A 27,946-nucleotide genomic window follows, 5' to 3' on the forward strand; every position below is an offset into this window, starting at 1 on the left:
AACGAGGTCTATCTCGAAGCTTTGTCGGAGGAGGCCGATTTATTACGATTGTATCGAGTTGTTCCCCTTCGCATAATTGTTATCTGTGTCAGTCAACTTTCGTTTTATTGGAAAGGTGAACAACTTGTTTTAATGCATTAAATGCTTGTTTAGTGCAAAATAACATTTCACTTACATGGCAAAATATGAATTTAACTCTTTATGATCAATTTCAACCATAAAATACTTCACTTAAAACAATATCAATATTTTTAAAACACCCCCGTTTTTTGCACATTCCCGTTTAGACGTTATAGGGATTGGAAGAATCCCGTATAACACGTCTAATATTTTAGACTAGGGTACGGGGCATATGGCGAGGATTTGACCATCAGTTCGTCCCCGCAGGACGAGGATTTTACCCGGGGTTGGCTGGACGAAAGTCAAAGTCCCAGCTATTCCTCGGACCTGGGGGGGGGGGGGGGGCGTGGTTACAATTGACTGGTGCATTATAAGTAGATGTAAAGTATGTAACATGTATATTTATAGAACATGTAGAAATATTAAAATGCTGTCTTAACATTTAGCAAATAAAAATGATTTAAGAATTCCAAAGAAATTAAAAAACAAACATTTTTGAACACATAAACTTACACAACTACTCAAGGATACTTACATGAATAGCCCTTTGATTCGAATATCCCAGTTCCATGCTGATTGTTGACATTAGTTTTTTCGACAGAAAATCTTCTCTTACGCGTATATTTCACTTAAAATCCATGTATTACTGTAATGACTCAAATTGTTAGATGTATCTTAATTAACTGTCAGTGTGCACTTTTAGTGTTTACTTATTTTAAACGTATATTCATGACAAAACTTCACCGAGTTTCCAACTATAAATCGACGATGTAGAAATTCCATTATTGACCTATGAATAGCGGAGAAATATCTTCTGATTCTAAAAATAGCAACATCCGGATATGTGTAGTGTTCTAAAAATAAAACAACTCGGGGGCAATCGTAATAAAATTTTACTAATGTCACCTTCAACACATTAACAAATAAAGTTAGGTGAACATTTAATTCCAATATCGATTAAATTAAAGAAAACAGCTTACCTCATGGTTTATTAATGCAGTAAACATAACAAAACAACATAAAACATAATTATTCCCATTCACATAATTACCGGTCCACACATTTTACATTTCATTCGGAACTCCTCCGAATATTTACATTTCCGGCACATGATATTACAGTTAACCAATCGGAAAACGTAAACTTAACGGGAACAGTTATTAAACTTATTTGTCGATCTTCCGATATAATGTTTTGAAGATAAATTGAAGACAATCTATTCAACCATTTTTAACACCCATGCAATCGCCATCCATTTGCATTTTTAATCATAATAAAATAACAGTAAAACCCAACTGTCAATCAAGTTAAAAATCGCTTCTACCACTAACTAAAATAAATTCCCATTCCATAATAGGCGAGCACTCCAGTGCGGCGCCAATAAAACCAGAACCAGCATTGGGTCGCCTTCAGTGAAAAATTAATATTCATGAGATTCATAAGGGGAGATTACTACAATCGACTTGGCATCACTACATTAACTACGTAGTAGGTCACCTAAGGTTAAGAAACTGTATGAGCCACGAACGCATACATGAACAAAAGCATAATATACGTCATCAAAATTAGCTAGATGAACTACACAAATTCACATCGTAATCTTAACAAATTAAATAATAGAATAAACACGCAGGTTCATGATTTAGGCCACTCAATTAATATACGTCACGCACATATAAAACAACGCACACAGATATTTGCACAAAGAACAATATACAGTGTAAATTATAATACACATTTAATCCAGCTGATGTCAATGAGACACTCTTAGGCAGGGCGCTTACAAAATGGCGACGATCGAAAGATGAAATGACCATGATAAATATAGTCGTAGTAATCTGTATAATATACTTTTTCGATATACGGTTTCCAAAAAGCATTCACTTCGTTCGTTTGTTTATTGATCAGTGAAATAGTGTTTACATATCATTTCATTTTTAAGGAAATTTTAGAACTGTTTGGAATCGATTAATCAATTATGGTAACTACTTCTTATAACCGACTCACACCTGTAACAATACATTTAGTTTTTCGCCGTTTTCGAGCGGTTGCGTATAAATATGTTGTATTCATTTTTCATTTTGTGATTTTTTCAGCTGCATTTTCAGGGATATGCAAAATGTACGAGTTCAAATGTACATTACTATACATCAATTCAGATTTTTTAAAGTTTAAAGATGTCATGTGTATTCAAGCATTCAATGAGCGCATTATTTCGACCGAATCACCGTGTAATAATTTGTAGTAACGATCTGATGTGCCTACTATGAACGTGGCCCTGAAGGGCTCCCGTTCAAAAACTGTATATAGAACGATTTATAGTTAATTCAAATTCTTGTTCTACAGGTTTCGATTTTACTTACATCCTGCTTAATGCGATTTAGATGCATGTGAAAAAATATTGTAGCAAATTTTATGAAAACTCTGGAATTAATCCGTTTTGGTCCATCAACGATTCTTTAGATGTAGTTAATGATTTTGAAAGTAGATGATAGGTCTCAGTGCTTAATAATTATGACTTTTACTGCGCCCCGAACGAGCTGAAGTACCTCCTCATGCCCCGTGAAGAATCAACATGGATACCATCAGGGGCAACATAATCTGTGAGGAAGCGCTTGTTATAGTTGTTCCTGGAGTGTCTCCAAAATATCATCTTATGTGCACCAGAGCAGAAACCCCTTGCGCATTCGTGTCAGCTACCCGCTGATTGTACACGGATGCTCCCTGCCGGGGAAATATTTCGCTGATGATCGCAACTTTACAACCTCCCGACAATAGATCCTGTGCAAAAGAAATAATAGCATTAGCCACTATAGAAGGAGTAGCAGTCGGATTGCAAAGGTCGTTGCTACCGATATCTACAAAGGTCATTGTGGTATCCAGGTCAGTAGCCATATGTAATTCCTTCCACAGAGATTTAGAATGACTGCCATGTACAATGGTGGCTCCTTCCTGTCCATGCCAAAAAAACCTGCAACAGGCTGGAATCAATGTTCATATTAGCCTGTCCATTTTGTACACACCAAGAAGAGAAACGTCTCGTAAATGAATGGCCTATAATCAAAACGCCGGAACAAAAACCTGTCGTAATATTACATAAAATAAATTTAATGAAGCTAAAATGCCACAACAAAGAGAAGTAGGTCAATACAGCGTCAGTAAACAAGAATCGAAAATTATCCTTTAGCGAATCAATTCGTCATGGACAAGGAAAATAAGGAAAGAAGAAAACGTAGCTGTTGTGAATAACATACAAAATTGCGAATTTAACAATGAATAGAAAGGTGAATTGATAAAATAAATTTGTAAAACTTCTCTGAAAAGTTTTCGCTGCTGCGCATCCAAAACGAGGCTAATTTATGACAGAGGTTATGTTGCACTAAACAATGTGCGGTTACACTAATCTTATTTATGTTGCGATATCTCCAACCTCCAAGGCTAACATACAATTAAAAAAATATTATAATATTATGTCTCGCAAATATAAACCACTTTATAGATGGCTTATAAAGTATGATTTTAGATGCAAAACATATTGACTCCTCTTATCTTAAAAACTTTTGCTAGGGAGAAAACAACTTTTATGGCAGTTAATGATAAAAAAAGAGTTGTTTTACTTATGCTCACTAATAAATAAATATATTGGACATGTACATATGTCATTGAAGTATCAACTTTTGTATTTATTTTCTAAAAATCGGTAAATGTTTATATAAGCAAACAATAGGCATTCCAATTGGTGCTAATTATACACCTTTACTTGCAGACCTGTTTTTATACTGCTATGAAAGTGAATATATGTTGAAAATGTCTAAGTCTGATGATCTTGCCTTTGTTAATCAATTTAATAACATATTGACGATTTTCTAAGTTTGTATAATTCGGTATTTACAGATAATATTAAATATATATACCCTTCACAATTGCAACTAAATCAATCTAACACATCCGATTTAAAAGCATCCTTTTTAGATCTGTAACTCGAATCGAAGGAAGTTATATTGAGTATCAATCTTTATGATAAAGATGGTGATTTAATTTTTAAAATAATGAATTACCCTTCTTTAGATGGATATGTTCCTAGTTCACCATCATATGGTGTTTTTATTGCACAGTTGATAAAATTTGCTAGAATATGTACAGATGTCAAAAATTTCAGCTCTCGCAATAAACTTATCATTTTAGTACAATGATGCCTTTTATTATGAAACTCTATGGTCACACAGTTTTAAACCTTTTATTTGCTAAGGCAGACTGTGAGTGATGCTCATAGTTTCAAACATTAACTGCATTGTATCTTTGAAAAGTTTGCATTAGGTGCTCTGAATTGTATTCCTCCGTCTGTAGATAGAGTTGGGATCCCTAATCATTGAAGTACTTGTGGGGGTTAGTTAATTATTATTTGTTTTATTATTAAGTTTCCTCAAGTTAATGCATACTTTGATAAGATTTACAGTTTGTGTTTCAACTTTATTCAAGTTTGTTGGGATAAGAGTGAGGTTGTGCACGCAAACTGGTTTAAACCCCCTGTCAATTAATTTTACTGTCCGTTCCAAAGGGGTTTCTTATTTGTGATTTTTGTTTGTGTGTTCTATGTCTTTGGCGTTTATCCCGTGCCATTGAACGGGGTTTAAGTTTAAACATTTCGCTACTGAGCTTGTTATGTCTCCCCCTCTCTGGGGGAGACATATTGTTTTTGCCCTGTCCGTCAGTCCGGTAGTCCGGTAGTCCGGTAGTCCGGTAGTCCGGTAGTCCGTCAGTCCGTCCGTACGTCACACTTCGTTTCCGATCGATAACTGGAAAACCGCATGACCTAGGATCACCAAACTTGGTAGGGAGGTTGGTCATGAGGTGTAGAAGATCCCTATTGTTTTTGGGGTCACTAGGTCAAAGGTCAAGGTCGCGGCGACCCCCAATGTAAAAAACATTTCCGCTCAATATCTTGACAATGGTTTGACCTAGGTTCACCAAACTTGGTAGGGAGGTTGGTCATGAGGTGTAGAGGATCCCTATTGTTTTTGGGGTCACTAGGTCAAAGGTCAAGGTCGCGGCGACCCCCAATGTAAAAAACATTTCCGCTCAATATCTTGAGAATGGTTTGACCTAGGTTCACCAAACTTGGTAGGGAGGTTGGTCGTGAGGTGTAGATGATCCCTATTGTTTTTGGGGTCACTAGGTTAAAGGTCAAGGTCGCGGCGACCCCCAATGTAAAAAACATTTCCGCTCAATATCTTGAGAATGGTTTGACCTAGGTTCACCAAACTTGGTAGGGAGGTTGGTCGTGAGGTGTAGAGGATCCCTATTGTTTTTGGGGTCACTAGGTCAAAGGTCAAGGTCGCGGCGACCCCCAATGTAAAAAACATTTCCGCTCAATATCTTGAGAATGGTTTGACCTAGGTTCACCAAACTTGGTAGGGAGGTTGGTCGTGAGGTGTAGAGGATCCCTATTGTTTTTGGGGTCACTAGGTCAAAGGTCAAGGTCGCGGCGACCCCCAATATAAAAAACATTTCTGCTCAAAATCTTGAGAACGGTTTGACCTAGGTTCACCAAACTTGGTAGGGAGGTTGGTCATGAGGTGTAGAAGATCCCTATTGTTTTTGGGGTCACTAGGTCAAAGGTCAAGGTCGCGGCGACCCCAATGTAAAAAACATTTCCGCTCAATATCTTGAGAATGGTTTGACCTAGGTTCACCAAACTTGGTAGGGAGGTTGATCATGAGGTTTAGAAAACTCCTATATTTTGGGGGGTCACAAGGTCAAAGGTCAACGTCGCTGTGACCTCTAATGTAAAAAAATATTTCCGTGCAATATCAGGAGAATGCTTTGATCTAGGTTCACCAAACTTTGAAGTGAGGTTGGTCATGATGTCTAGTTGATTTTGCGATCAGTTGGTCAAAGGTCAAGGTCACTGACCTTGAGGTGAAGAACCGGTTTCTGCTCAATAACTCAAGAACGTTTACACCCAGGAACTTCATACTTGGTATGCCAGTCAGTCATGACTAGTTGATGGCCCCTATTGATTTTGGGATCTTCATGTCCATCATTGATTATTTCTCACCTACGACCACACAATGGGGGAGACATGCGCTTTTTCAAAAAAGCAATCTCTAGTTTCTATAGATATTCATATAAATATTGTTCCAGCGATCAAAGCTGTATAGTATGTTATTATTATTTGACAAGTATACTACAAACATTCATAGCCATCTTATTGTATCTAATACTCAGTTCCTAGAAGTGTTGAATGAAAATCATAACATTATTGCAGGTTCACGAAAACTCAAAGTGCCGGCTATAGTCTTTATATTTCTTACTCAACTAAACACATTTCCGTCCAGCTCTCATATCGACTTACTGCGATAAGAACGTATGTTAAAATCTATTGTAACGAAATATATGTGATTTCTGTTATGTTTTCCATTTCATCCAATTACATGCCAAACATAGATAATTTATTATTTACTTTAAGGATAATAATACACATTAAACACATGTATAGATGTGATGCAGACGGGATACTTTAATCGGGCTTGTTATTAACAGCATATAACTTAAAGCACAATAAGTTACTATTGCATATTAAATAACATTAATGAAAATGGTCAGTAAAAACGGTTTATGCAATTCAGGAAATGCACATATCAATTGTACAGATGGTGTAACTTGTTTGAAATGATCACTGATGATTTGTAACACAGTGGCCCCCGCCAATATTAATTCATCTCTGTTTAGGTCGTCATTCCTATCTTTAGCTACTAAGTGGTCAAAATGGCATAGCGTTTGTTTCATTCGCGTTTAATTATCGTTACATGCAGGTGTCGATTAGATATTCTGAGAATAGATGGAACAGTCAATCGCCTTAGCAGATGCTACGGAAGACCCTAAGAATAATCGTCAAAGGACCTGCCTTTTGCTAAACTCTTTACTTGGTACCATCGAAGATCAATCGGCTTCGGCTAAGGTCAACCGCTTATGGTTATATTAAGTACTGTCCAGAAATTAGTTTATTTACCTTGTTTACCAAAATCCTATTAAAGGGGTTAAGTCACTGAAACTTTTGATTGACAAGATCTTTTTTATAGCCAGTAAAATACTTTGATTATTGTCACGTGAGATTAAATGTCTCACATGAAATCGTTAAACTATTAAGGGGGATAAAGAAACAGTTCTGAATGGTCAACTGCAGTTGGGGTCATTTGGGAAGTATAAAGCACTTATCCAGAGCTTGATAGAAAGTTAGTTTAGAGCCAGAGTCTGAGTGTGTCTCTATTTAGGAGTGTGGGTTATATTTTGCAAAGAAGTTAAAATCTGAGATAAAGAAATTGGGTCTAAATCTTTAGGTCTACGGACCAAGTTAAGGCAGTCTGCCAGGTTAGGATCTAAGAGTCACATTCACTCTCGTTTAATAGAACAAATTAATTGGCAACTAAGAAATAAATAATTGCTAACAATAAAACTTGTATCATCAGACGTGGTTGTTTTGACTTTGAAAATATACGATTGAACGGCATGGTGTATAGGAAAAGAATTGAAGTGAGGATGCTACAGATTCGACAGTGCATACAATTTGCTTTAGGCCAAAAAACAAAAATACCTGTGTTTCCGGTAACCCGACCGACCCTATTTTTTCCTCGCCACCCTAATCTTTTTTTAGACATAAAAGTAAAAAAAATTTTTTTTAATTCTATCGTAAAAAAAATAAAATATTTCTTTAAATATATCATTATTTTTTTCGTTGTTTGTCTTTCAATGTCTCCGGAGAATATACTTTCATTCCTGATTATGTATTACCGAGACGGGAAAACAAAATGGCGGAGGGCGGCGAACCCTGTCCGATATCTTAAAATTGGCAAACGCATGTTTACGTTCCAAACACGTGGTTGATCATTGGAGACATATTTTGCTGTCTTTTTAATGAAAATATTTTGAATTATAGTTCGCGGTGTTATTTATCCATATCCATGTCCAAAATAAAACTTACTTTTTTACGATTAGGCTTTGCGTATATCATGCAGGCTTCTTACGAGTAGGCTTTGCGAACTCATGCAGGCTAACTGCCAGGTTCCAATACACATTTCATTAATCTTTATATTAATTTATCCGAAATTATCAATGGTTATTTATTTCGCCTTATTTAAGTCCCATCAACTGAAATCCAAACAAATACCTGCGAAAGTTAACAACACATTTATTGGAATGTGTCGGCTGCAGATCAAACGGTACAATTTGTGTCGTCAGAGCACGAGCGGTGATAAGATCAAAGGCGCGTGGCTATGGTTTGTATCTAATTCCGTCAGTCGGATACCGTATGATCCCATTTGATTGCCAGGATTTCGCCTAGGCTGGTACGAAAATACCAAACGATCGAAAAAATTATAATCAATAATCGTCGTCTGTGAATCTTAAAACAATGACCGAAATGTTTGATTTCACTATAGATATGAATGAAACATTGATTGTAGTAATGTACGAAAATAAGATACGTAAAATAAATCCATACCCGCGTTTACTTGTTCCTTTATTAATCTACCTCCACTTGAAGGCCTAGTTTAAGGAGCTCACAGTTGACCAGAAAATCGATGATTTTCCTCAAGGAAATAAAAAAATAGTTGATTATTGAACATTATCACAGATTTTTGAAATTGAAGTGCTGGATTTTTCCTAAAAACCGATCACGAGTATTGTATACAAAAAATCACCCGATTTCATGGGCCAAATTGGCGGTAAAATACGGTAGTCGAAGGTAAGGAAATGATTTCAGACATTAAACAATGCTGTTTTATCAGACTTTTTGTAAATTAGGAAACGCGTAGCTATAACATAATTGATCTGATGCAACAGAAAATTGCATGGTATGGAAAGTATAAAAAAACAAACAAAAAAAACCCCTACCGACCCTATTTTTTTCGCCATGTTACCGGAAACACAAGTATTTTTTTTTTTTTTTTTTTTTGGGGGGGGGCTTATGTTGCTCTGGGTGAGACTCGGAGTTCTCTGTGAAGTATTTTTGTACACACGATTTGGGTTCAAAAAGGACCAAAATATATTTTTAAACCCCTTGAATATATATGTTTTCTTCTTTCGTAAGTAAACAATCTATATTTTTGTTAAATTTGCCTCCACTCCAGTTGTACACACCTTTCACTTTCAAGCTCGACGACGGTGAGTACACTTACATTAAATAGTTTTTTTAGAGTATTAATAAAGCCAAGTCAGAAAAAACAACAACATTGAATAAACGCTTTAATACAACATATTTGTTTTCAGCATAGGGCTTATACGATTCGTGAAGATGGAGTCTGTGAATCGTACCCACTGATGGAGATTCAGAACACTCCGTGTATTCCAGGTAACCGCACGGTGTTATTCATCTCTTGTCGTGCAATGTATTTTCTTTCACCAGGAGCCATATTGATGAAGCACCTTAATGAAACGATTCGATTAAATGAAAATATGCTACTTTTTGACAATGTTTAAAATCCCCGCTTCTTTATATCGAATGTATTCATATGAATTCATATGTTATGCCATTTTCTTGCACTCTTTTCTTTTTCGTTGTAGGAATATTGTAAGTTGTGTTCAAATTTACTTTTAAGTTGACAAACCATCCTGATAATACAATGACAACTTCTGGGAAAAGCCAAGTTTTCGAAAATTAAAAAAATAACCCTCCTTAGTGGCGCAAGGTAAGATCCAAAACGACAATAAATTAGAGACACAACCATATAAATGCCACATTCACAAATACAAACACAACAGACTGACCACATACTCATCAACATAGCTTTTGCCGATAAATGATGGGAGCACCGCCTTTGAACGGTCAGTATCAATCTGAGTTCACAAGAGTTTGGCCATAATATCACATCATTATTCCCATATAATTCAGTTTTAACAAACAGACTTCTGACTACAAATTATAAATCCACACTGCAGATGGTTTTACTTCCACTATGAGCGCAGTAATCGGAACACCACCCAATTCTATGAAGCTGACATATTGGGTGGGAAATTTTTTCGGTGGACACATGACATTCTCCGTTACGGATGACTGCACGCCCTTTACCATGGAAGTTAGAGTGGAATACGAAGGTAGTAACCTCTCACATGGCCCTTCTTTAATGACAAGGCCTTATTTATTCTCCTCTTTTTCGGAGAAATAAACAGAACACAAACGTTCAGGTTTTTAAACCGCACTCATATAGTCATATGATCATTGAGCTGGCCCCAATATCACGAAAAAACAAATCCCATCTCAGCCTCAACTCATTGTAAAACATTGCATCAAAAAATATTAAGAATCATATATGTTTTACACTTTTTTTAAATCGCATTCCATCATACAATATTGTTTTATGTTGGTCACGTTTCCAAAGGAAAGATATTCTACAACCATGTTTTGGATTACCATTCATTGTTGTTTTGTTTTTGTTTTTTAATACTCAAGTATGTGTACTGATCTAGAATTAGTTTTCTATGAGCTATTGACAAAAAAAATCAACATATTCTATGAAAAAATAACGTTTTCAAAAAAGTATAAACACCTGCAAGAATTTATGCCATGCTTTTATGTGGTAAATTGAGCTATGATTGAGAAGAAGATTTTTTGTGATATAGGGGCCAGATAATGAAATAATTGTTTTTTAACTTATAATGTCCTCAAAAGCATGGACTAACAGTATATTAAATCCCAGTCAGGAATAACTATTTAAAGTATTTTCTACTTGAAATGTTCGTGTTTGTTTTGTGTTTATTCGATTAAACTTGCCAGCGTTATGCTACTGTGTTTGTCCCTGATTATATTTTTAAGAAAGAATATCTATTGCACTTGCAGAAGGTGATCGCTACCTTACCTATTTCATATTCACGGACATCAAACCGGACATGCTTAGTAGTGACACTGCCCTTGACCTTCCAACGGCCTGTAAACACGTATGCATTTTTTCAGTTCTGAAGAAACAACGTGATTTGAATTGTTTTTCATCGGCAATTGTATGTAAATTAAAATGTAACTAATTATGTTATATTGCGTATATAGTCAAGTTTAAGGTAATTACCAGTATATTACTCATGATTTGGTATTCCTTACGAGTTCAAGTCGAAATTTATTTTCACATCTTTCTTTTTCTATCATTTCAGAATGGTCCACCAGTTGGGAAATAGTTTTCAGTCAAATTTCATGAAACGAAATGAATAAAATCAGAAAAAGGTCATAGGAGTTATTGCTCGTGTAATGTACTTATCACATATGGGGTGTTCAAAAAGTGTAGTAATTCACTATCGGATTTTACCCACACGATGTCTGAGCGCGTATGAGGTTGGTTTGTGGTTACCATGGCGGACAAGCGGTTTACCTTTGGATACTTATTATTACGTTGAATGATATATTGTTTTACAATTCTTACCTTTAAGGGACTTCCACTTTACAGAGTGGGTGAGGAAGGCCAAAATTAAACATATTTTAATAATAGCATTGTTCATATAGTTTGGGGGTACAAACCCTCAACTACCTTTTTTTAATTGATTGCACATTTAAAGGTTGTAGCCTAGTTCAAAAACTGGGTAAAACAATTTTAACAGAATAAATATTTTAATTGAGCCATGCCACACTATATATGCGTCTTTAAACATACAATCTCGACTGATACTAGGGTGCGAGGTTTGTGAGTTTTTTCGGTAAAAATATGCTATTTTTCAATATCTTCTTTCTCGCCTTCTTTTTCACAGTCGTGGAGAAATCGTAGTAAAAGCGTAGATCAGGCGATTCGCGGACGATACTCTTTGATTGGCAAGGGTTTGACGCCGTTCTCGCCTCGATCTGATAAATTATTCAGGTCTGGATGAGCGGCATGAACGTGGTAAGATCGTAGCTCTGTGTGAACGGGGCTTAGTAAAATTCAAATTGCCAATCGCGGCTTACAGTGCTTTATATCTCTTGATCAACTAAACGTATTTCTGTCTAGTTTACCTCTATTCCTCTATTAAACATTTGCACATCAAGAAATCAACACCTCTAACTGAAAAAAACACATTTGGGCGAAAATAACACTACACTCATAGTAGTTTATAATCATAATGCTAATTTTTGCAAATGTAACACTAAACATGCTCTGATGCAATAACCTTCCAAAATCGGCCAATACAATGAAAGCTTCGAAATTTACTCTTCCAACGTTATGGTTACTCAGGTCACAAACAAATACTCCTAACACGAAAGTGAGACTGAAACACATATCTCTCGTAGTTTTTCAGTCCGGCAACTGAGCAAAGGTACGTTACAAATAGGCCTTTGAAGGTGATTTTATTCTCTGGAAACATTCGTTATATCTGTAACGTTTAAACCATTCAAAGTTCAGAATTACACAGATTTTTTTCAAAAGCCTCAAACACACATTTAACGTAACACGTAACTCTCATTTTTCAATGAAACCGATCTAACCAATGCTAACAATGTTACCTCGTAATCTGATTTTCATGAGAACAGAATAAACTTTTCGTGTTTTTTTTTCGAAAACATACTTCTTACTCAATGTGAGAAGTATAGCCAACCATGTCCATTGTCAGCCGGAAAACTCTGTTTTGAACTGAAGCTTGAAATACCTTTTATTTTCCAGTAAAAAAATGTTTATGAAACTGACTGTGATACAGTTTAAGGGCCTTCCACAGTGCTGAATTCGAAACCCGTTGGCTCGATATTCCAGGAAACCGCCAAAATACTTCGAGAATATCGAGCCAAGCGGGATGGCTTACTGAACGTGTATTTTTCTTTGATACGTTAAAGAAAGTCTTGATTACCAAGTTTATTATTTGCTACGTTATCTCAGCAAAAGAAGAGTTTTCATTGGACATAACATACACACTTTGTACAGTTCGCAACATGACGCATTCGATAATATCAATATCAAAATATCATTTGACTTTTTATTCATTTACAAATAAAACAAAACACATCAATGCGAAAAAATAAACAAACAATCTGTATACAATGAAGTATGATATACAGGGGCCTTCTCTAGATTGCTCAGCATTTGACATGTGTATGAAATATTCCATTTGTCAAAACATTTTGGTCATGTTTTGACGATACAGTAAAACTGCGATCGCTCGAGGTCGCCAGGGACCGAGTCAAAACCTCGAGGGAACCGATGTTTCGAACGACCCGATTTTCAATTTTCCAGTTTGATATGAAATATATTTCAGTGTATTTTAAGTTTGAAGTCGTCAAACAGACTGTTTACTAAGACACCGATTATGTGTTGCGTTGTGGAAATCGCTAATATGCTCAAAGGTTGGCGTAAACTAAATGTAAAACGCAAAAGAAAAAAAACAACAATAAATTAATAAATAGAAATGTTTATTTTAACAAAAAGCACATTTACGTAACAAGCAACATTTGAATGACAGTACATATTGTGGCATTAGTCTGATTTAAGTTTCGCAAAATCAAGGATTGTTGATTGGCGCATCTTGTCGGTTTCGCGAAACTGTTCAATCGTAATGTGACGTGACAGCATACAGAGCGTCTGAAGATCACGGTCAGCATCGGCAGTGAATTCCAAGAATCTTCTGACCACATCTAAAGCGTTAACTTCTCATAATGATCATCTCAACTAATATCGGTCATGCGTTAACAGTGAAAAACGGTTTTTCACACCTTATCAAATAGTTTAAGCCCGGTATAATAGATATTCTGGTTTTCACAACCTAATCCTCCGGTACAAACAAAATTAAACCGTTGTCATATACAAACGTTACTTCGGAAACAATAAAGTCATTGGACTGTTACATGAATTTCAATAGCTCGAAATTCACCTTGTATTTGCATTGGCATGGGAAAACCCAGTTATGTTAATTCCGGGCTATATATATATATATATATTGCCTTTCAACTGTCATTGCAATTTTTGCAAATTGCGAAAAATTTAACACAGCTATTTTTTTTATTATTTTGGAACACGTGTTCGGGAAAAAGTGTGAAATTATGTCCTCGAGGGAGCCGATAAGGTTTTGTGCACGATTTGTGTACTTGGGACCGAGGATATTGCTCGACTGCTCGACATAATTAGGTTTCGATGCCGCGTGGGTATATTTCGTATGAAAATAGAAGGAAAAAAGTTCGGGACCAAGCTCCGACCTCGAGGGAACACCGGTTCTCGAACGACCGCTTGTTTGAGGGAACGCAGTTTCACTGTATTACATACATCCGTTCCAACATGTGTAGCTGTAATAATGTATTAAGCAAATGTTACGAAACAAGATTTTATCAGATTTCCAATTAAAAACATTTGCATTTTTTCCGGAAATATTTATGTCAAAATATTCCCAATCAACAATGTCTTGTGGCTTTGTGGTGTTTGAAACCATTTTAAGAAAGATATTTGCTTTTTTTAACCAGGATATAAATTTAATCCACCTTTTATCATTATTCTATTTAACTTCTTACTTATTCAAAGATATCATCAAGAACCCACAAGACATTGTTCATTAGGTAATCTGAGGTATTTTGACACACAAAAAAAAATATATTGTCGAGAGACTTTTCCGAAAATATTGCAAATACTTTACAGGGGCGTAGCTAGGCCGTTTCGAAGTATACGCACAATTGTGGTTGAAAAGGCGGACGGCCCTTATTGGGGGTCAGGAGGCTTTGCCCCCCCCCCATACTGGATACTATATAGCAAAATGAATTTCTTAGTACAGGATCATCAGCATTTAATCAACAAATATTCAAATCAAAATGCTATGACTTTGTCTAAAACGGTTTCGTAGGAAATTTAAAAGTGGAAATTGTCTTAAATAATGAAAATGCACATTGACGGTTGTTAAAAGGTTTTTCTTAGCTCTTTTAACTTTTTCATCACCTGTACACCTCTACGTATGCAGCTCATATTACCGGCTCCGTCAAGACCCTGTCCACGCATATTGCCAAGGTCAACCCCTGTCGCGGTCAAATTGTCAGAAGGTGAACATATCGTCTATACACGGACTTATGGAACTTGATGAGTGACGAAACACCTACCGACTTCTTTCGTAATGAAAAAAAAACGCACGAGATATTTAAGAAAAACAACTGAGCTGAAAAAGAACCTCCGGCGGGACTCGAACCCGCAATCCCCGGCTTAGGAGGCCGATGCCTTATCCATTGGGCCTCGGAGGCGACAAATGTGAAACGGAATGGTATTTTATAAAAAAAGGTTATTGCGTTAATAAAAGTAATGAGTTTTGTATCAAACTTGCTTCGAAAAAAAGAGTGTTGTTTCCGTGATGTAGTGGTTATCACATCCGCTTAACACGCGGAAGGTCCTGAGTTCAATCCTCAGCGGAAACATAATGTTTTGAAATGCTAAGAACAGTATGTCAACGCTTCTTTGATATGTCATTACGATGAAAATTGATGATATTCTTGCAAGTAATCTAGTTTTGCACACAGTTACTTGGTATTTGGAATGCATTTTTTTGGCCAGTCGAGCGATTGGTCCCTAGGGTGATCTCTTGGATTGAGATTCATAAAAAATGTGTTTTAGTACTCTACGATACACATAATAAACATATAATCAACTTTTTGTCGTTTATTTTTACATATTAAATATTATACAGTTCCATACAATATTTTGTGAATGATAAAGAATGTATGAAATTTCAAAATATTTAATGTATAAAAATAAACGACCAAAAGTTGATTATTTGTTTATTATGTGTATCATAGAGTACTAAAACACATTTTTTTATGATTCTCAGTCCAAGAGATCACCCCAGGGACCAATCGCTCGACTGGCCAAAAAATGCAGTCCAAATACCAAGTAACTGTGGTGTTGCATGTACCAGAATATCTTGAAAAGCAACGTTTATGCTGTATCTGTTTTCAGTTTCCATACATGAAAGTTATATGCCTGTTGTAGCCAAATGCATTTAACTGTAGAAATATGTCCGAAGGTCAACAATAGAATTGGTAAGCATTGACTGGTTAATGGTTATTTTTTATGAATCATGATTGACCAATCAATGACTATTTTGGCTAACTCTGTCCATACTAAAGTATGAACCAGTGTCATATAATTGGCTTCAGAGAGTTAACTTATCATCTACACACGGACACTTGGAACTGGATGATTTCAATGATGAAACACCCATCTGATTTTCTTCGTCAAAATGAAAATGGCACGAGATATTTAAGAAAAACAGCTGATTTGACAAAAAGAACCTCCGGCGGGACTCGAACCCGTAATCCCCAGCTTAGGAGGCCGTTGCCTTATCCATTGGGCCACGGAGGCGACATCTATTCGGAACCACACTGTTTAAATAGAAAAGCAATTGCTTTACACATCCGGCGGGGCTCGAACCCGCAATCCCCGGCTTAGGATGTCGATGCTTTATCCATCGGGCCACGTAAGCGATAAGAAGCCGATACTGGTGTTTAATGAAAAAAATGTTATTGCCAAAATAAAATGTAAGAATTTGGCCCCAAACTTGCTGTCAACTTTGAGCGTTGTTTCCGTGGTGTAGTGGTTATCATATCCGCCTACCCACACGGAAAGTCCTGAGTTCCATCCACAGCGGAAGCATAATGCTATGAAGGGCTCTTTTTCTTTGATTGTTAAAGAACTGTATGTTTAAGTTACTTCGGTTAGTTGCCATGGATATTTCTGCGAGTAATAATGCTTGTGCATGTACCAACTATAATAGAAAATGCAATCTTGTGGCGTGCATATCTCAAGTGCCAAGGTCATTTAACATAGAAACGTGATGGAACTTTGCATACAATTAAGCTTTTATAGGAATTGGCTTTCGTTCAATAACTTACATTAATACTATTATTAATCATCAATTGTTATTATTATTATTATTATTATTATTATTATTATTATTATTATTATTATTATTATTATTATTATTATTATGTTATTATTATTATTACTATTACTATTATTATTATTATTATTATTATTATTATTATTATTATTATTATTATTATTATTATTATTATTATTATTATTATCATCATCCTTCTTCTTCTTCTTCTTCTTCTTCTTCTTCTTCTTCTTCTTCTTCTTCTTCTTCTTCTTCTTCTTCTTCTTCTTCTTCTTCTACTATTGTTATTATTATTATTATTATTACAATTATTATTATTATTATTTTTTATTATTATTATTATTATTATTATTATTATTATTATTATTATTATTATTATTATTATTATTATTATTATTATTATGTCCATTGGTTCCCCTGCCAGTCGGTGGCTTCTGGTTATATCAGTAGCAATGGCCTTCCGTTTCCCTAACAGTATCAATAGCCCCTGGTTCCCCTGTCCGTATTAATGTCACCCCTGCTTTCCCTAAATGTATTAATGACCCCCAGGTTTCCCTGTCAGTATTAATGCCACCCCCTGGTTTCCCTGTAAGTATCAATGGCCCCCGTTCCCCTGTAAGTATCAGTGCCCCCTGGTTTCCCTGTCAGTATCAATGCCCTGCTGGTACCCCTGCCTGTATTAATGCCTCCCCCCGATTTCCCTGTCATTTTCAATGGACCCTAGTTTCCCTGTCATTTTCATTGACCACTGGTTCCACTGTGAGTAATGATGGCCCCTGGTTCGGTCAGGATTTTGATGGTTTCAATGACCCCCTTTATTCTCTGTCATTATCAATATCTCTCTGGTTTCCCTGTCAGTATTTTTTTAACCCGGTTTCTCTGCCATTATAAATAGTCTCCTGGTTCTGCTTTTATCAATAGCACCCTGGTTTCCCTGTCTGTATCAACGCCCCCCCCCCACATCAATGCCCCCCGTCTGGTTTCCCTGACTTTATCAATGGCCCTGGTTTCCGGTTTCCATGTCAGTATCAATCCACACACGTCCCTCGGTTTCCTCGTCACTGTCAATGTCTACCTTGTTTCAATGTCTTTATTAATAGCCCTGTCACTATTACTAAGCGCCCTGCTTTCCGTGTCACTATCAATGCCCCCTCCCCCTGTTTTTCCTGTCATTATCAATGCTCCCTGGTTTCCCTGTCATTATCAATAGCCCCCTGGTTACCCTGTCAGTATCAATGGCCTCCTGGTTACCCTGTTAGTATCAATGGCCTCCTGATTTCCCTGTCAGTATCAATGCCCCACTGGTTTCCCTGTCAGTATCAATGGCCTCCTGATTGCCCTGTCAGTATCAATGGCCTCCTGATTTCCCTGTCAGTATCAATGGCCTCCTGATTGCCCTGTCAGTATCAATGGCCTCCTGATTTCCCTGTCAGTATCAATGGGCTCCTGGTTACCCTGTCAGTATCAATGGCCTCCTGGTTCCCCTGTCAGTATCAATGGCCTCCTGATTTCCCTGTCAGTATCAATGGCCTCCTGGTTCCCCTGTCAGTATCAATGGCCTCCTGATTTCCCTTTCAGTATCAGTGGCCTGCTGGTTCCCCTGTCAGTATCAATGGCCTCCTGATTTCCCTGTCAGTATCAATGGCCTCCTGATTGCCCTGTCAGTATCAATGGCCTCCTGATTTCCCTGTCAGTATCAATGGCCTCCTGGTTTCCCTGTCAGTATCAATGGCCTCCTGGTTACCCTGTCAGTATCAATGGCCTCCTGGTTCCCCTGTCAGTATCAATGGCCTCCTGGTTCCCCTGTCAGTATCAATGGCCTCCTGATTGCCCTGTCAGTATCAATGGCCCCCTGTTTTCCCTGTCAGTATTAATGGCTCCTTGGTTTCCCTGGCATTATCAATGACCACTGGTGTACCTATCATTATCAATGACCCCCTGGTTCCCATGTCATTTTCAATGCCCCCCTGGTTTCCCTGTCATTATTAATTGCCCGCCTGGTTTACATGCCATTATCAATGGACCCTGTTTTACCTGTCATTATCAAGGGCCCCTGGTTTCCATGTAATTATTAATGCCCCCCCCCCCCCCCATTGGTGTCCATGTCATTATCAATGGACCCTGTTTCCCTGTCATTATCAATGGCCCCTGGTTCCTGGTCATTATCAATGGCCCCCAGGTATCCCTGTCATTATCAATGGCCCCTGGTTTCAGTTTCATTATCAACGCGTTCATGGTTTCCATGTCATTATCAATGGCCCCCTGGTTTCCCTGACAGTATCAATGGCCCCTGGTTTCCCTTTCATTATCAGCTAGAGGACCCTGTTTTCCCTGTCATTATCAATGGCCCCTGGTTTCCCTGTCATTATCAATGCTCCCCCACTGGTTTCCTTGCCATTGTCAGTGGCCACCCGTCATAATCAAAGGCCCCTTGGTTTCCCTGTCAGTATCAACTGCCGCCTGGTTTTCCTGTCATTGGCAATGGCCTCCTGGTTTCCCTGTCAGTATCAATGCCCCCCCCCCTGGTTTCCCTGTCAGTTAAAATGCCCTCTCTGGTTTCCCTGCCATTATCATGCCTTACTGGTTGCCGTGTCAGTATTAATGGCCCACTGGTTTCCCTTACAGTATCAATGACCTCCTGGTTTCCTAATAAGTATTAATGCCAGCCCCTGGTTTCCCTGTCAGTATCAATGGCCACCTGGTTGCCGTGTCAGTATTAATGGCCCACTGGTTTCCCTTACAGTATCAATGACCTCCTGGTTTCCTAATAAGTATTAATGCCAGCCCCTGGTTTCCCTGTCAGTATCAATGGCCCCCTGGTTCCCCTGTCAGTATTAATGCCACCCCCTGGTTTCCCTGTCAGAAACAATGGCCTCCTGCTTCCCCTGTCAGTATCAATGCCCCCCTGGTTTCCCTGTCAGTATCAATTGCCCCCTGGATTCCCTGTCTGTATCAATTCACCCTGGTTACCCTGTCAGTATCAATGGCCCCCTGTTTTCCCTGTCAGTATCAATGGCCCCCTGTTTCCCTGTCAGTATCAATGCCACCCCCTGGTTTCCCTGTCAGAAACAATGGCCTGCTGGCTCCCCTGTCAGTATCAATGCCCCCCTGGTTTCCCTGTCAGTATCAATTGCCCCCTGGTTTCCCTGTCAGTATCAATTGCCCCCTGGTTACCCTGCCAGTATCAATGGCCCCCTGTTTTCCCTGTCAGTATCAATGGCCCACTGGTTTCCCTGTCAGTATCAAAGGCTCCCTGGTTTCAGTGTAAGTATCAATGGCCCCCTGTTTTCCCTGTCAGTATCAATTGCCCCCTGGTTCCCCTGTCAGTATCAATGGCCCCCTGTTTTCCCTGTCAGTATCAATGGCCCCCTGTTTTCCCTGTCAGTATCAATGGCCCCCTGTTTTCCCTGTCAGTATCAAAGGCTCCCTGGTTTCAGTGTCAGTGTCAATGGCCCCCTGTTTTCCCTGTCAGTATCAATTGCCCCCTGGTTTCCCTGTCAGTATCAATGGCCCCCTGGTTTCCCTGTCAGTATCAAAGGCTCCCTGGTTTCAGTGTCAGTGTCAATGGCCCCACTGGTTTCCCTTACAGTATCAATGACCTCCTGGTTTCCCTGTCAGTATCAATTGCCCCCTGTTTTCCCTGTCAGTATCAATTGCCCCCTGGTTCCCCTGTCAGTATCAATGGCCCCCTGTTTTCCCTGTCAGTATCAATGGCCCCCTGTTTTCCCTGTCAGTATCAATGGCCCCCTGGTTTCCCTGTCAGTATCAAAGGCTCCCTGGTTTCAGTGTCAGTGTCAATGGCCCCCTGTTTTCCCTGTCAGTATCAATTGCCCCCTGGTTTCCCTGTCAGTATCAATTGCCCCCTGTTTTCCCTGTCAGTATCAATGCCCCCCCCCCTGTTTTCCCTGTCAGTATCATAGGCTCCCTGCTTTCAGTGTCAGTATCAATGGTCCCCTGTTTTCCCTGTCAGTATCAATGGTCCCCTGGTTTCCCTGTCGGTACCAATGGCCCCGGATTCCCTGTCATTATTAATGGCCCCCTGATTTCCCTTTCATTATAAAAGGCCTCTGTTTTCCCTGTCATTATCAATGGCAGACTGCTGAAGAATACGCAGGACTATCGGAATTGGCCAAAAACAGCTGCAAAACATAATGCCTATCTTATTATGCGGAAATATGTAAATATGCATTTGAAATAATTACAAATAATAATTTTATTTTATTTAGATCATTTATGTTATTGCTGTTGGTTTGCTTTGAATATGTTATTTAGAAACCTGCGCAAACAAAAATGCACACGCTGTCCACAGCTTCTCTTGTCTCATCTGATGTATGGGGTGAATCGACCGATCCCGACCGATCTATGGGATAAATCGACCGATCCCGACGAACTATGAGATGAAGCGACTGATCCCGCCCGTCCTATGGGATGAATCGACTTATTTTACAATGGTTGTGAAGAGTAATATTCAGTTGTTGAACTGCCACACGATTTCTAAACATGCTTTTTACACTGCGGACTTCCGTCCCTCAAAATGAAAGGTCAGGCAATATATAAAACGTTAGGGAAACATGTGGTAGTTTAAGTTATAATTTTTAACTAATCGTATTTGTGAGTGAGCCATGTCGTGAACGAATGTACCCCAACACTTCATTCTTAGACGTCCACAGTTGACTCCTTTCAACTCAAAGCTGACCGGTAGACAGTCTTGGATGTCATCGGCGTAGCAAATCCCACGGCCTGGTGGCGTATGTGTGGTCGTTGACTTGGTTGTAATTGTTGGCGTGTATGTGGTTATGGAAAGGGTTGTTGCTGTTGACGTGTGTGTGGTTTATTGACGGGATTGTAGTTGTTGGCGTTTTTGTTGTTATTGACTGGGTTGTAGTTGTTGGCATGTGTGTGGTTATTGAAGAGGTTGTATTTGTTGGCATGTGTGTTGTTATTGAACCGATCCATCGATCCACCGACTTCCGCGCATGCGCGGATCTTAAAAAATCTGCGACATTTACTCCCAATTATAAGGTATTGGGGCCCCATTAAAGAGTAACGTATGTGATACACTTGTCGACGTCAGAAACTGATGTCCAAATGACGTCCCCGGCGCCCCGACGGTGGCGTTAGTTGGGGGAACCAAGTACCCCAAAGAATAGAACCGGTCAGGATTTCCGCGCATGCGACGTTAATACCCCCTTTTTAAGGATTTGTACATTTGTAACGTGTTGGAGAAAGTTGTAGACGTCAGAAACCGGTGACCTAATTATGTCCCAGACTCCCCGGCGTTGGCATTACATTGTGAACCTAGCCACCTAAAGAGAAAAAAACGGTTCCGACTACCGCGCGTGTGCGGATCCTGAGATATCTGCTTCATTAACTTACTATTTTAAGGCATGTTGGCGCCATTTGTAACAAAAAGGGGGAACTTGTTAAAATCTAAAACCGGTGAAGCAATTACGTCACATGATATATCCTCCTTCTTAAATGAACAGAACCCGTCCCAGCTCTGTACCTGGTCGGGAAAGTGGGAAACTCGGCGCACAAAAGTCCCCATTGTTACCCAATGAGCGCACCCGGTGACGACAAATACAGCCCAGAAACAGCCATTTGACATCAAACGATAGTCTGGGTCACATAACATCGGCCACCTTAGACGAACGAAACCATCCCGGCTCTCTTATTGGTCGGGAAAATGTATAACTCGGCCCATAAAGGTACCCATTGTAGCCAAATTTGCGGCTTCGGTGACCGTCAGAACCGCCCGTAAACGGCATTTGACGTGACACAAAAGAGTGGTTCACAAGACAGTCACATATGGTATTTAATACGAACGGACGCCAAAGAAATCCCAAAACGCAAAGAAACGGTCGTTTAATTTGACGTTCACAAGAAATCCGCCCCGAACGGAACCGGTCCCAGCTCTCTAACTCATCGTTGGATGATGGCCGAGGAGTTCCGATTGCTTGGGTAGCTGAGGGGTATCATCTGTTAAGTATTTCATTAACACTAGTAGTCCTGGTGTTTCCGTGTGTTAGTCATTGAGTTTCTTTGGTTGGTCTGTGTATGTCTTATTGCTGATATCACTGGATAGTCTTGAGAATGCATTGGGTGTCTCTTGGTAGTCCTCTTGGGTAACTGTATTGTAGTTCGAGAGTTCTTGGGTAGGCACGGAGTCTTGACTGTGTTTTGCTAGTCCTGTAGTGTCATATTGTAGTCCTGGATGGCGTTTAGTGTGCTTTAGATGCTCTTCAGAGGTGATAAATTTAAGTGTCCTTATGTAGTACTTTGTGACCTTAAGGATTCATGTAGTTTACTTGAATAGCTCTTGGTTGTCTTTATGAAGTGTTTAGATGTCATTGCGCACACGTAGAGTGTCCTTGGACAGGTCTGGTATGACATTCGTTTTTTGGTTGTCCTTAGGTAGTCTTGTAGTGTTTTGGGTAGACATGTGGTGTCACATGGTATACCTTGCGCTATCATCAGAAGTGAGTGTGTGTTCATGGCTTCTTCGTGGTTGTATTCATTAAATACGTCTTGCGTAGTTATTTGAGGTCCCTTGGTAATGTTGGTGTGTCCTAGGATAAGCATGGAATGCCCTTTGGTAGTTCTTGGATGTGTTTGTAGTCCGAAAATGTCGTATGGTAGTATTAAGATGTTCTTGGGTAGTCATGCGATGACCTCGTGTAGTCAATGGGCACCTTGGCTAGTTCTGTAGTGTCCTTGGCTAGTTTTGGCGTGTCTTTGGGTAGTTCTGAAGTGTTATAGAAAAGACAAGAGATGTAAACCATTACCACTTGACTCAAGTTTCATGAACAATTTGAAGAAATATGAATACCATATGTTATATTGCTTGATGTTTTAATAAAAGACGAATAAGTAATCATAGAAGAGGTTCTTGTGGCGTTATAGTGTTTCTAAAAGATAAACTAGCAAAGATTTTTACACGTTTATATGAACAAATCGATGATTGTGTATTTTTACATGTAGCCAAGGAACATACGGGATTTAACAATGATCTTATACTATGTTTTACCTATATATCGTCAGAATATTCTCCGATATATGCTGATGGTGAGCAAGACGGTGTTTATAAAGTTAATCAAAAACTTCTGAGTGTGTTGTCCGATTTTCCGACGGCGAGTATGTTAGTAGCTGGCGATCTGAATGCCAGAATAGGCGATCTCAAAGATTACATCCCCGACGATGATACAGATTTTATATTTGGTCAAACGGATTACCCATCTGACACCTTTAATGTCCCGAAACGAAATACTAGTAAAGACACTGTTTTGAACAAGTTTGGGTCGAGCCTTATTGAACTATGCTGTTCATTTAATATTCATACATTGAATGGTAGAGTAAATGGAGATGAATACGGGGAATATACATATACGGCAAATGGGGGATGTAGCGTAGTAAAACAGTTTTGGGGTAAGATAAACAGTGCTAAGCGAACCAGATCGAACACAAGCGATTTAATAGACAGTAGCCAGTGGTTATCGTATTTCAAAGACTTGTTTTCAACCTCAGAGGCCGAGAACCCACAGGCGCGGTTTGATGATTACGTTAGTGAGCGACTAACAAGGGAAAAAAATACGTATGTCTTAAATGAACCTCTTACTGAGAGTGAGGTGTCTTATAGTATTAAAAGATTGAACGGATGGACTGAGTATGGAGATGTTTAAAATCACTACAAATAAAACTGTGCCGTTTTTGACAAAACTGTTTAATGCTATTTTTGAAAAGGGTATATATCCTGATGGATGGGGACAGAGTCTTATATGCCCCATTCACAAAAAAAAGATCAAAACTAGGACCAAATAATTATAGGGCTATATCATTATCGTGTAGCCTTAGTAAAATATTCATGCAATATTGTTCGAACATTTAAGCCAGTGATCTTGCTTTTGGAATGTAATATAACCCATAATAGAAATCTTTTTTTTTGCTCATGTGTGACATCAGTTGGCATTTTGACATCTGAAAGTATGAAGAAGAAAGGAGGAACCAATTCAGTCTGAATATGTTGTCATCGGTTGTTTTGATTACTGATATCACTGATTCGATCGATATCAACGCGCGCTAAATTAAAGACTGCGTTGTAAAGCGAATAAGTAATGCCTAAAGGTGACGATTACCGTTATGACTAAATAATCTTATCAAGTGATTAAATACTTTACGTCCCTTTTCGAATATATCGTCATTAGTAAATTTGTCGTAGCGCTAAAGATCATACCAATACCGAATCGACACAAGCAAAGATCATACAGATGGAAATACAATTAAAATTGTTGTCTGCCACCATAAATCTAAACATGTATGAAAAATGTTTCTTTTCATTCCTTGGATGTGCAAGAAAATCTTTTATGTACCAGGTAAGTTTAACAAATAAGATACTGAGTAACTGGATTACATATTTTGTTTTTTAACTTGTCAGCAAGGTTACCAAGTATTGGAAATTACTAGACTTTTAAATTAAATACTGTAGCTACTTTCTAGTTCTGAGTGATGATCAAAAGTCAATTTACCACCTGTTATACTATTTTTTGTCTACAGTCTAAGTGATGATCAATCGCTAGTCAATAATTGTATTTTTTTGTCGTTAGTGACTTTTACGTTCTGAGTGGATAGTGGATATCACTATTTTTCTGTCTTTTCCTACTTTTACGTTCTAAGTGATGATCAATAGCCAGTTAATATTACTAATAGTAATATTTCTGTCGTTTCCTTCTTTTACGTTCTGAGTGATGATCAATAGCTAGTTAATATTACTATTTTTCTGTCGTTTCCTACTTTTACATTCTAAGTGATGATCAATAGCCAGTTAATATTACTATTTTTCTGTCGTTTCCTTCTTTTACGTTCTGAGTGATGATCAATAGCAGTCGATATTACTATTTTTCTGTCGTTTCCTTCTTTTACGTTCTGAGTGATGATCAATATCCAGTCGATATTACTATTTTTCTGTCGTTTCCTTCTTTTACGTTCTGAGTGATGATCAATAGCCAGTCGATATTACTATTTTTCTGTCGTTTCCTTCTTTTACGTTCTGAGTGATGATCAATAGCCGGTCAATATTACTATTTTTCTGTCATTTCCTACTTTTACGTTCTGAGTGATGATCAATAGCCGGTCAATATTACTATTTTTTGTCGTTTTTGACTTTTACATTCTGAGTGATGATCAATAGCCGGTTAATATTACTATTTTTTGTCGTTTTTGACTTTCTCGTTCTGAGTGATGATCATTAGCCAGTTAATATTACTATTTTTTGTCGTTTTTGACTTAAACATTCTGAATGATGATCAATAGCTGGTTAATATTACTATTTTTTGTCGTTTTTGACTTTTACGTTCTGAGTGATGATCAACAGCCAGTTAATATTACTATTTTTCTGTCTTTTCCTTCTTTTATGTTCTGAGTGATGATCATTAGCCGGTCGATATTACTATTTTTTGTCATTTTTGACTTTTACGTTCTGAGTGATGATCATTGGCCAGTCGATATTACTATTTTTTGTCATTTTTTACTTTTACGTTCTGAGTGATGATCATTAGCCAGTCGATATTACTATTTTTTGTTATTTATGAATTTTACGTTCTGAGTGATGATCATTAGCCGGTCAATAATACTATTTTTCTGTATTTTTCTTACTTTTATGTTCTGAATGGTGATATATTTAAGTGCAATATTTGATTTACTTGATTTTATTACAGATTGTACAGTTCCTAGTAATGAGAAATGGCTAGATGTTATACAATATCATACTTCATGATGTCACCAACAATGTCATGTTCTGAGTATTGGGAAATAGTTGGAGACTCAGCAGTGCAGAAACTAGTTTACTCAGGTATGTTAAATGGCTGCTAGGTTGCTGTTTGAAAAAATAGTATGCAGATGTGCAAGTGACATTGTGCAACTTTGGGCGTTGGAGATAATTGTTACAATTTTTGAAGATTTAATACTTTAACTATTCTCATGTTTCTATAGCGACCATGGCTCTCATCCTTAAAGCATTGCAATTGTCTTTTTAAAAAGACCTGATTGTTTGATAATATCTTAATGCATCATTAACTTTTTCTTTATTTATGTTCCATAAAGATTCTATTATAAAAATTAATATTACTAGCTTTAATAATTATTGACATTTCATTTGACTTTTGACATGTCTTTTGAGTGCTTCCTTAGTCATTAATGTGTAATCATTCAGGGCCCTTATCGCATTCTGTAATGGCTCATTCGTCTACAGTATGGCCAAAGGTTTATACTATTCATCCATGTATTTGTGAAAGAAATGTTTGTATTTTAAAGAGTGTCAGTCAAAAAATAAATGAGCATAATAACCTTGAAGTGATCAGTTACAAAAGTTGTTATCTTCCAAGCATGGAATATAGCCACATGCAAGTCATGTTCTGCTCTATATTTACAGAATGTTTGTTCCAACTCACGGATGATATTGTCAGATAAGAGCACATTGGCAAGTTGCAGACGTTGACTTTCTGAATTACAGAAAATAGTTTCAGTCAGGTATTGTACATCATGATTGGCATATATATTAAAAATTTAGTTTTGAACAAAAATTAGCAAAAATGTTTTTTGATAGAGAAATTACAGTGCTTTTCAAGAACATTTTCATTAACAAATTACCGGTAGACATAAATCTCATTGAGATTTTATTTTACATGTCGCAATGCAAAAACAACCAAAATGGACAGTATATACTTAAGTATACATGAATGGACCAAAACTGCCAAACTAATGGAAATTTGTAGTATTTTTCTTTATATCTTCTTTTGTTTGTGTTTCAGGATACCAGAAAGCATCAGGACTTCCAGGGCATGGCTATAGCTCCTCCTGAAAGAACATTAGAAACACTTGATTATTTGTGTGAAATACTTTGAAATAAAAAAAGACTCTTTCTGCATGATTTAATTCCTAAAGAAAATCAATAAACATGAAGAATGATTTATATATATATGCATATATATGTAAAAATATGTTCCAATAAAAGTATCAATTATTA

At 37.8% G+C, this 27,946-nt stretch overlaps 1 long non-coding RNA gene and 2 other non-coding genes across 4 annotated transcripts; 2 read left to right on the top strand and 1 right to left on the bottom strand.

The window, feature by feature from the left end:
- On the top strand, positions 1–27,946 carry LOC128217509 (uncharacterized). Of its 2 annotated transcripts, none has more exons than XR_008258226.1 (4): positions 1–115; positions 26,640–26,773; positions 27,353–27,450; positions 27,732–27,946. It is a non-coding gene; the product is annotated as an uncharacterized LOC128217509 (long non-coding RNA). The 2 variants fall into 2 exon arrangements; XR_008258227.1 differs by lacking the exon at positions 1–115 and adding an exon at positions 25,166–25,298.
- Positions 15,205–15,277, bottom strand: Trnar-ccu (transfer RNA arginine (anticodon CCU)). Its single transcript has one exon. It is a non-coding gene; the product is annotated as a tRNA-Arg (tRNA).
- Positions 15,376–15,448, top strand: Trnav-aac (transfer RNA valine (anticodon AAC)). The gene has a single exon. It is a non-coding gene; the product is annotated as a tRNA-Val (tRNA).

The sequence above is a fragment of the Mya arenaria genome, chromosome 14 (assembly GCF_026914265.1).
Source record: "Mya arenaria isolate MELC-2E11 chromosome 14, ASM2691426v1".
Classification (NCBI taxonomy): domain Eukaryota; kingdom Metazoa; phylum Mollusca; class Bivalvia; order Myida; family Myidae; genus Mya; species Mya arenaria.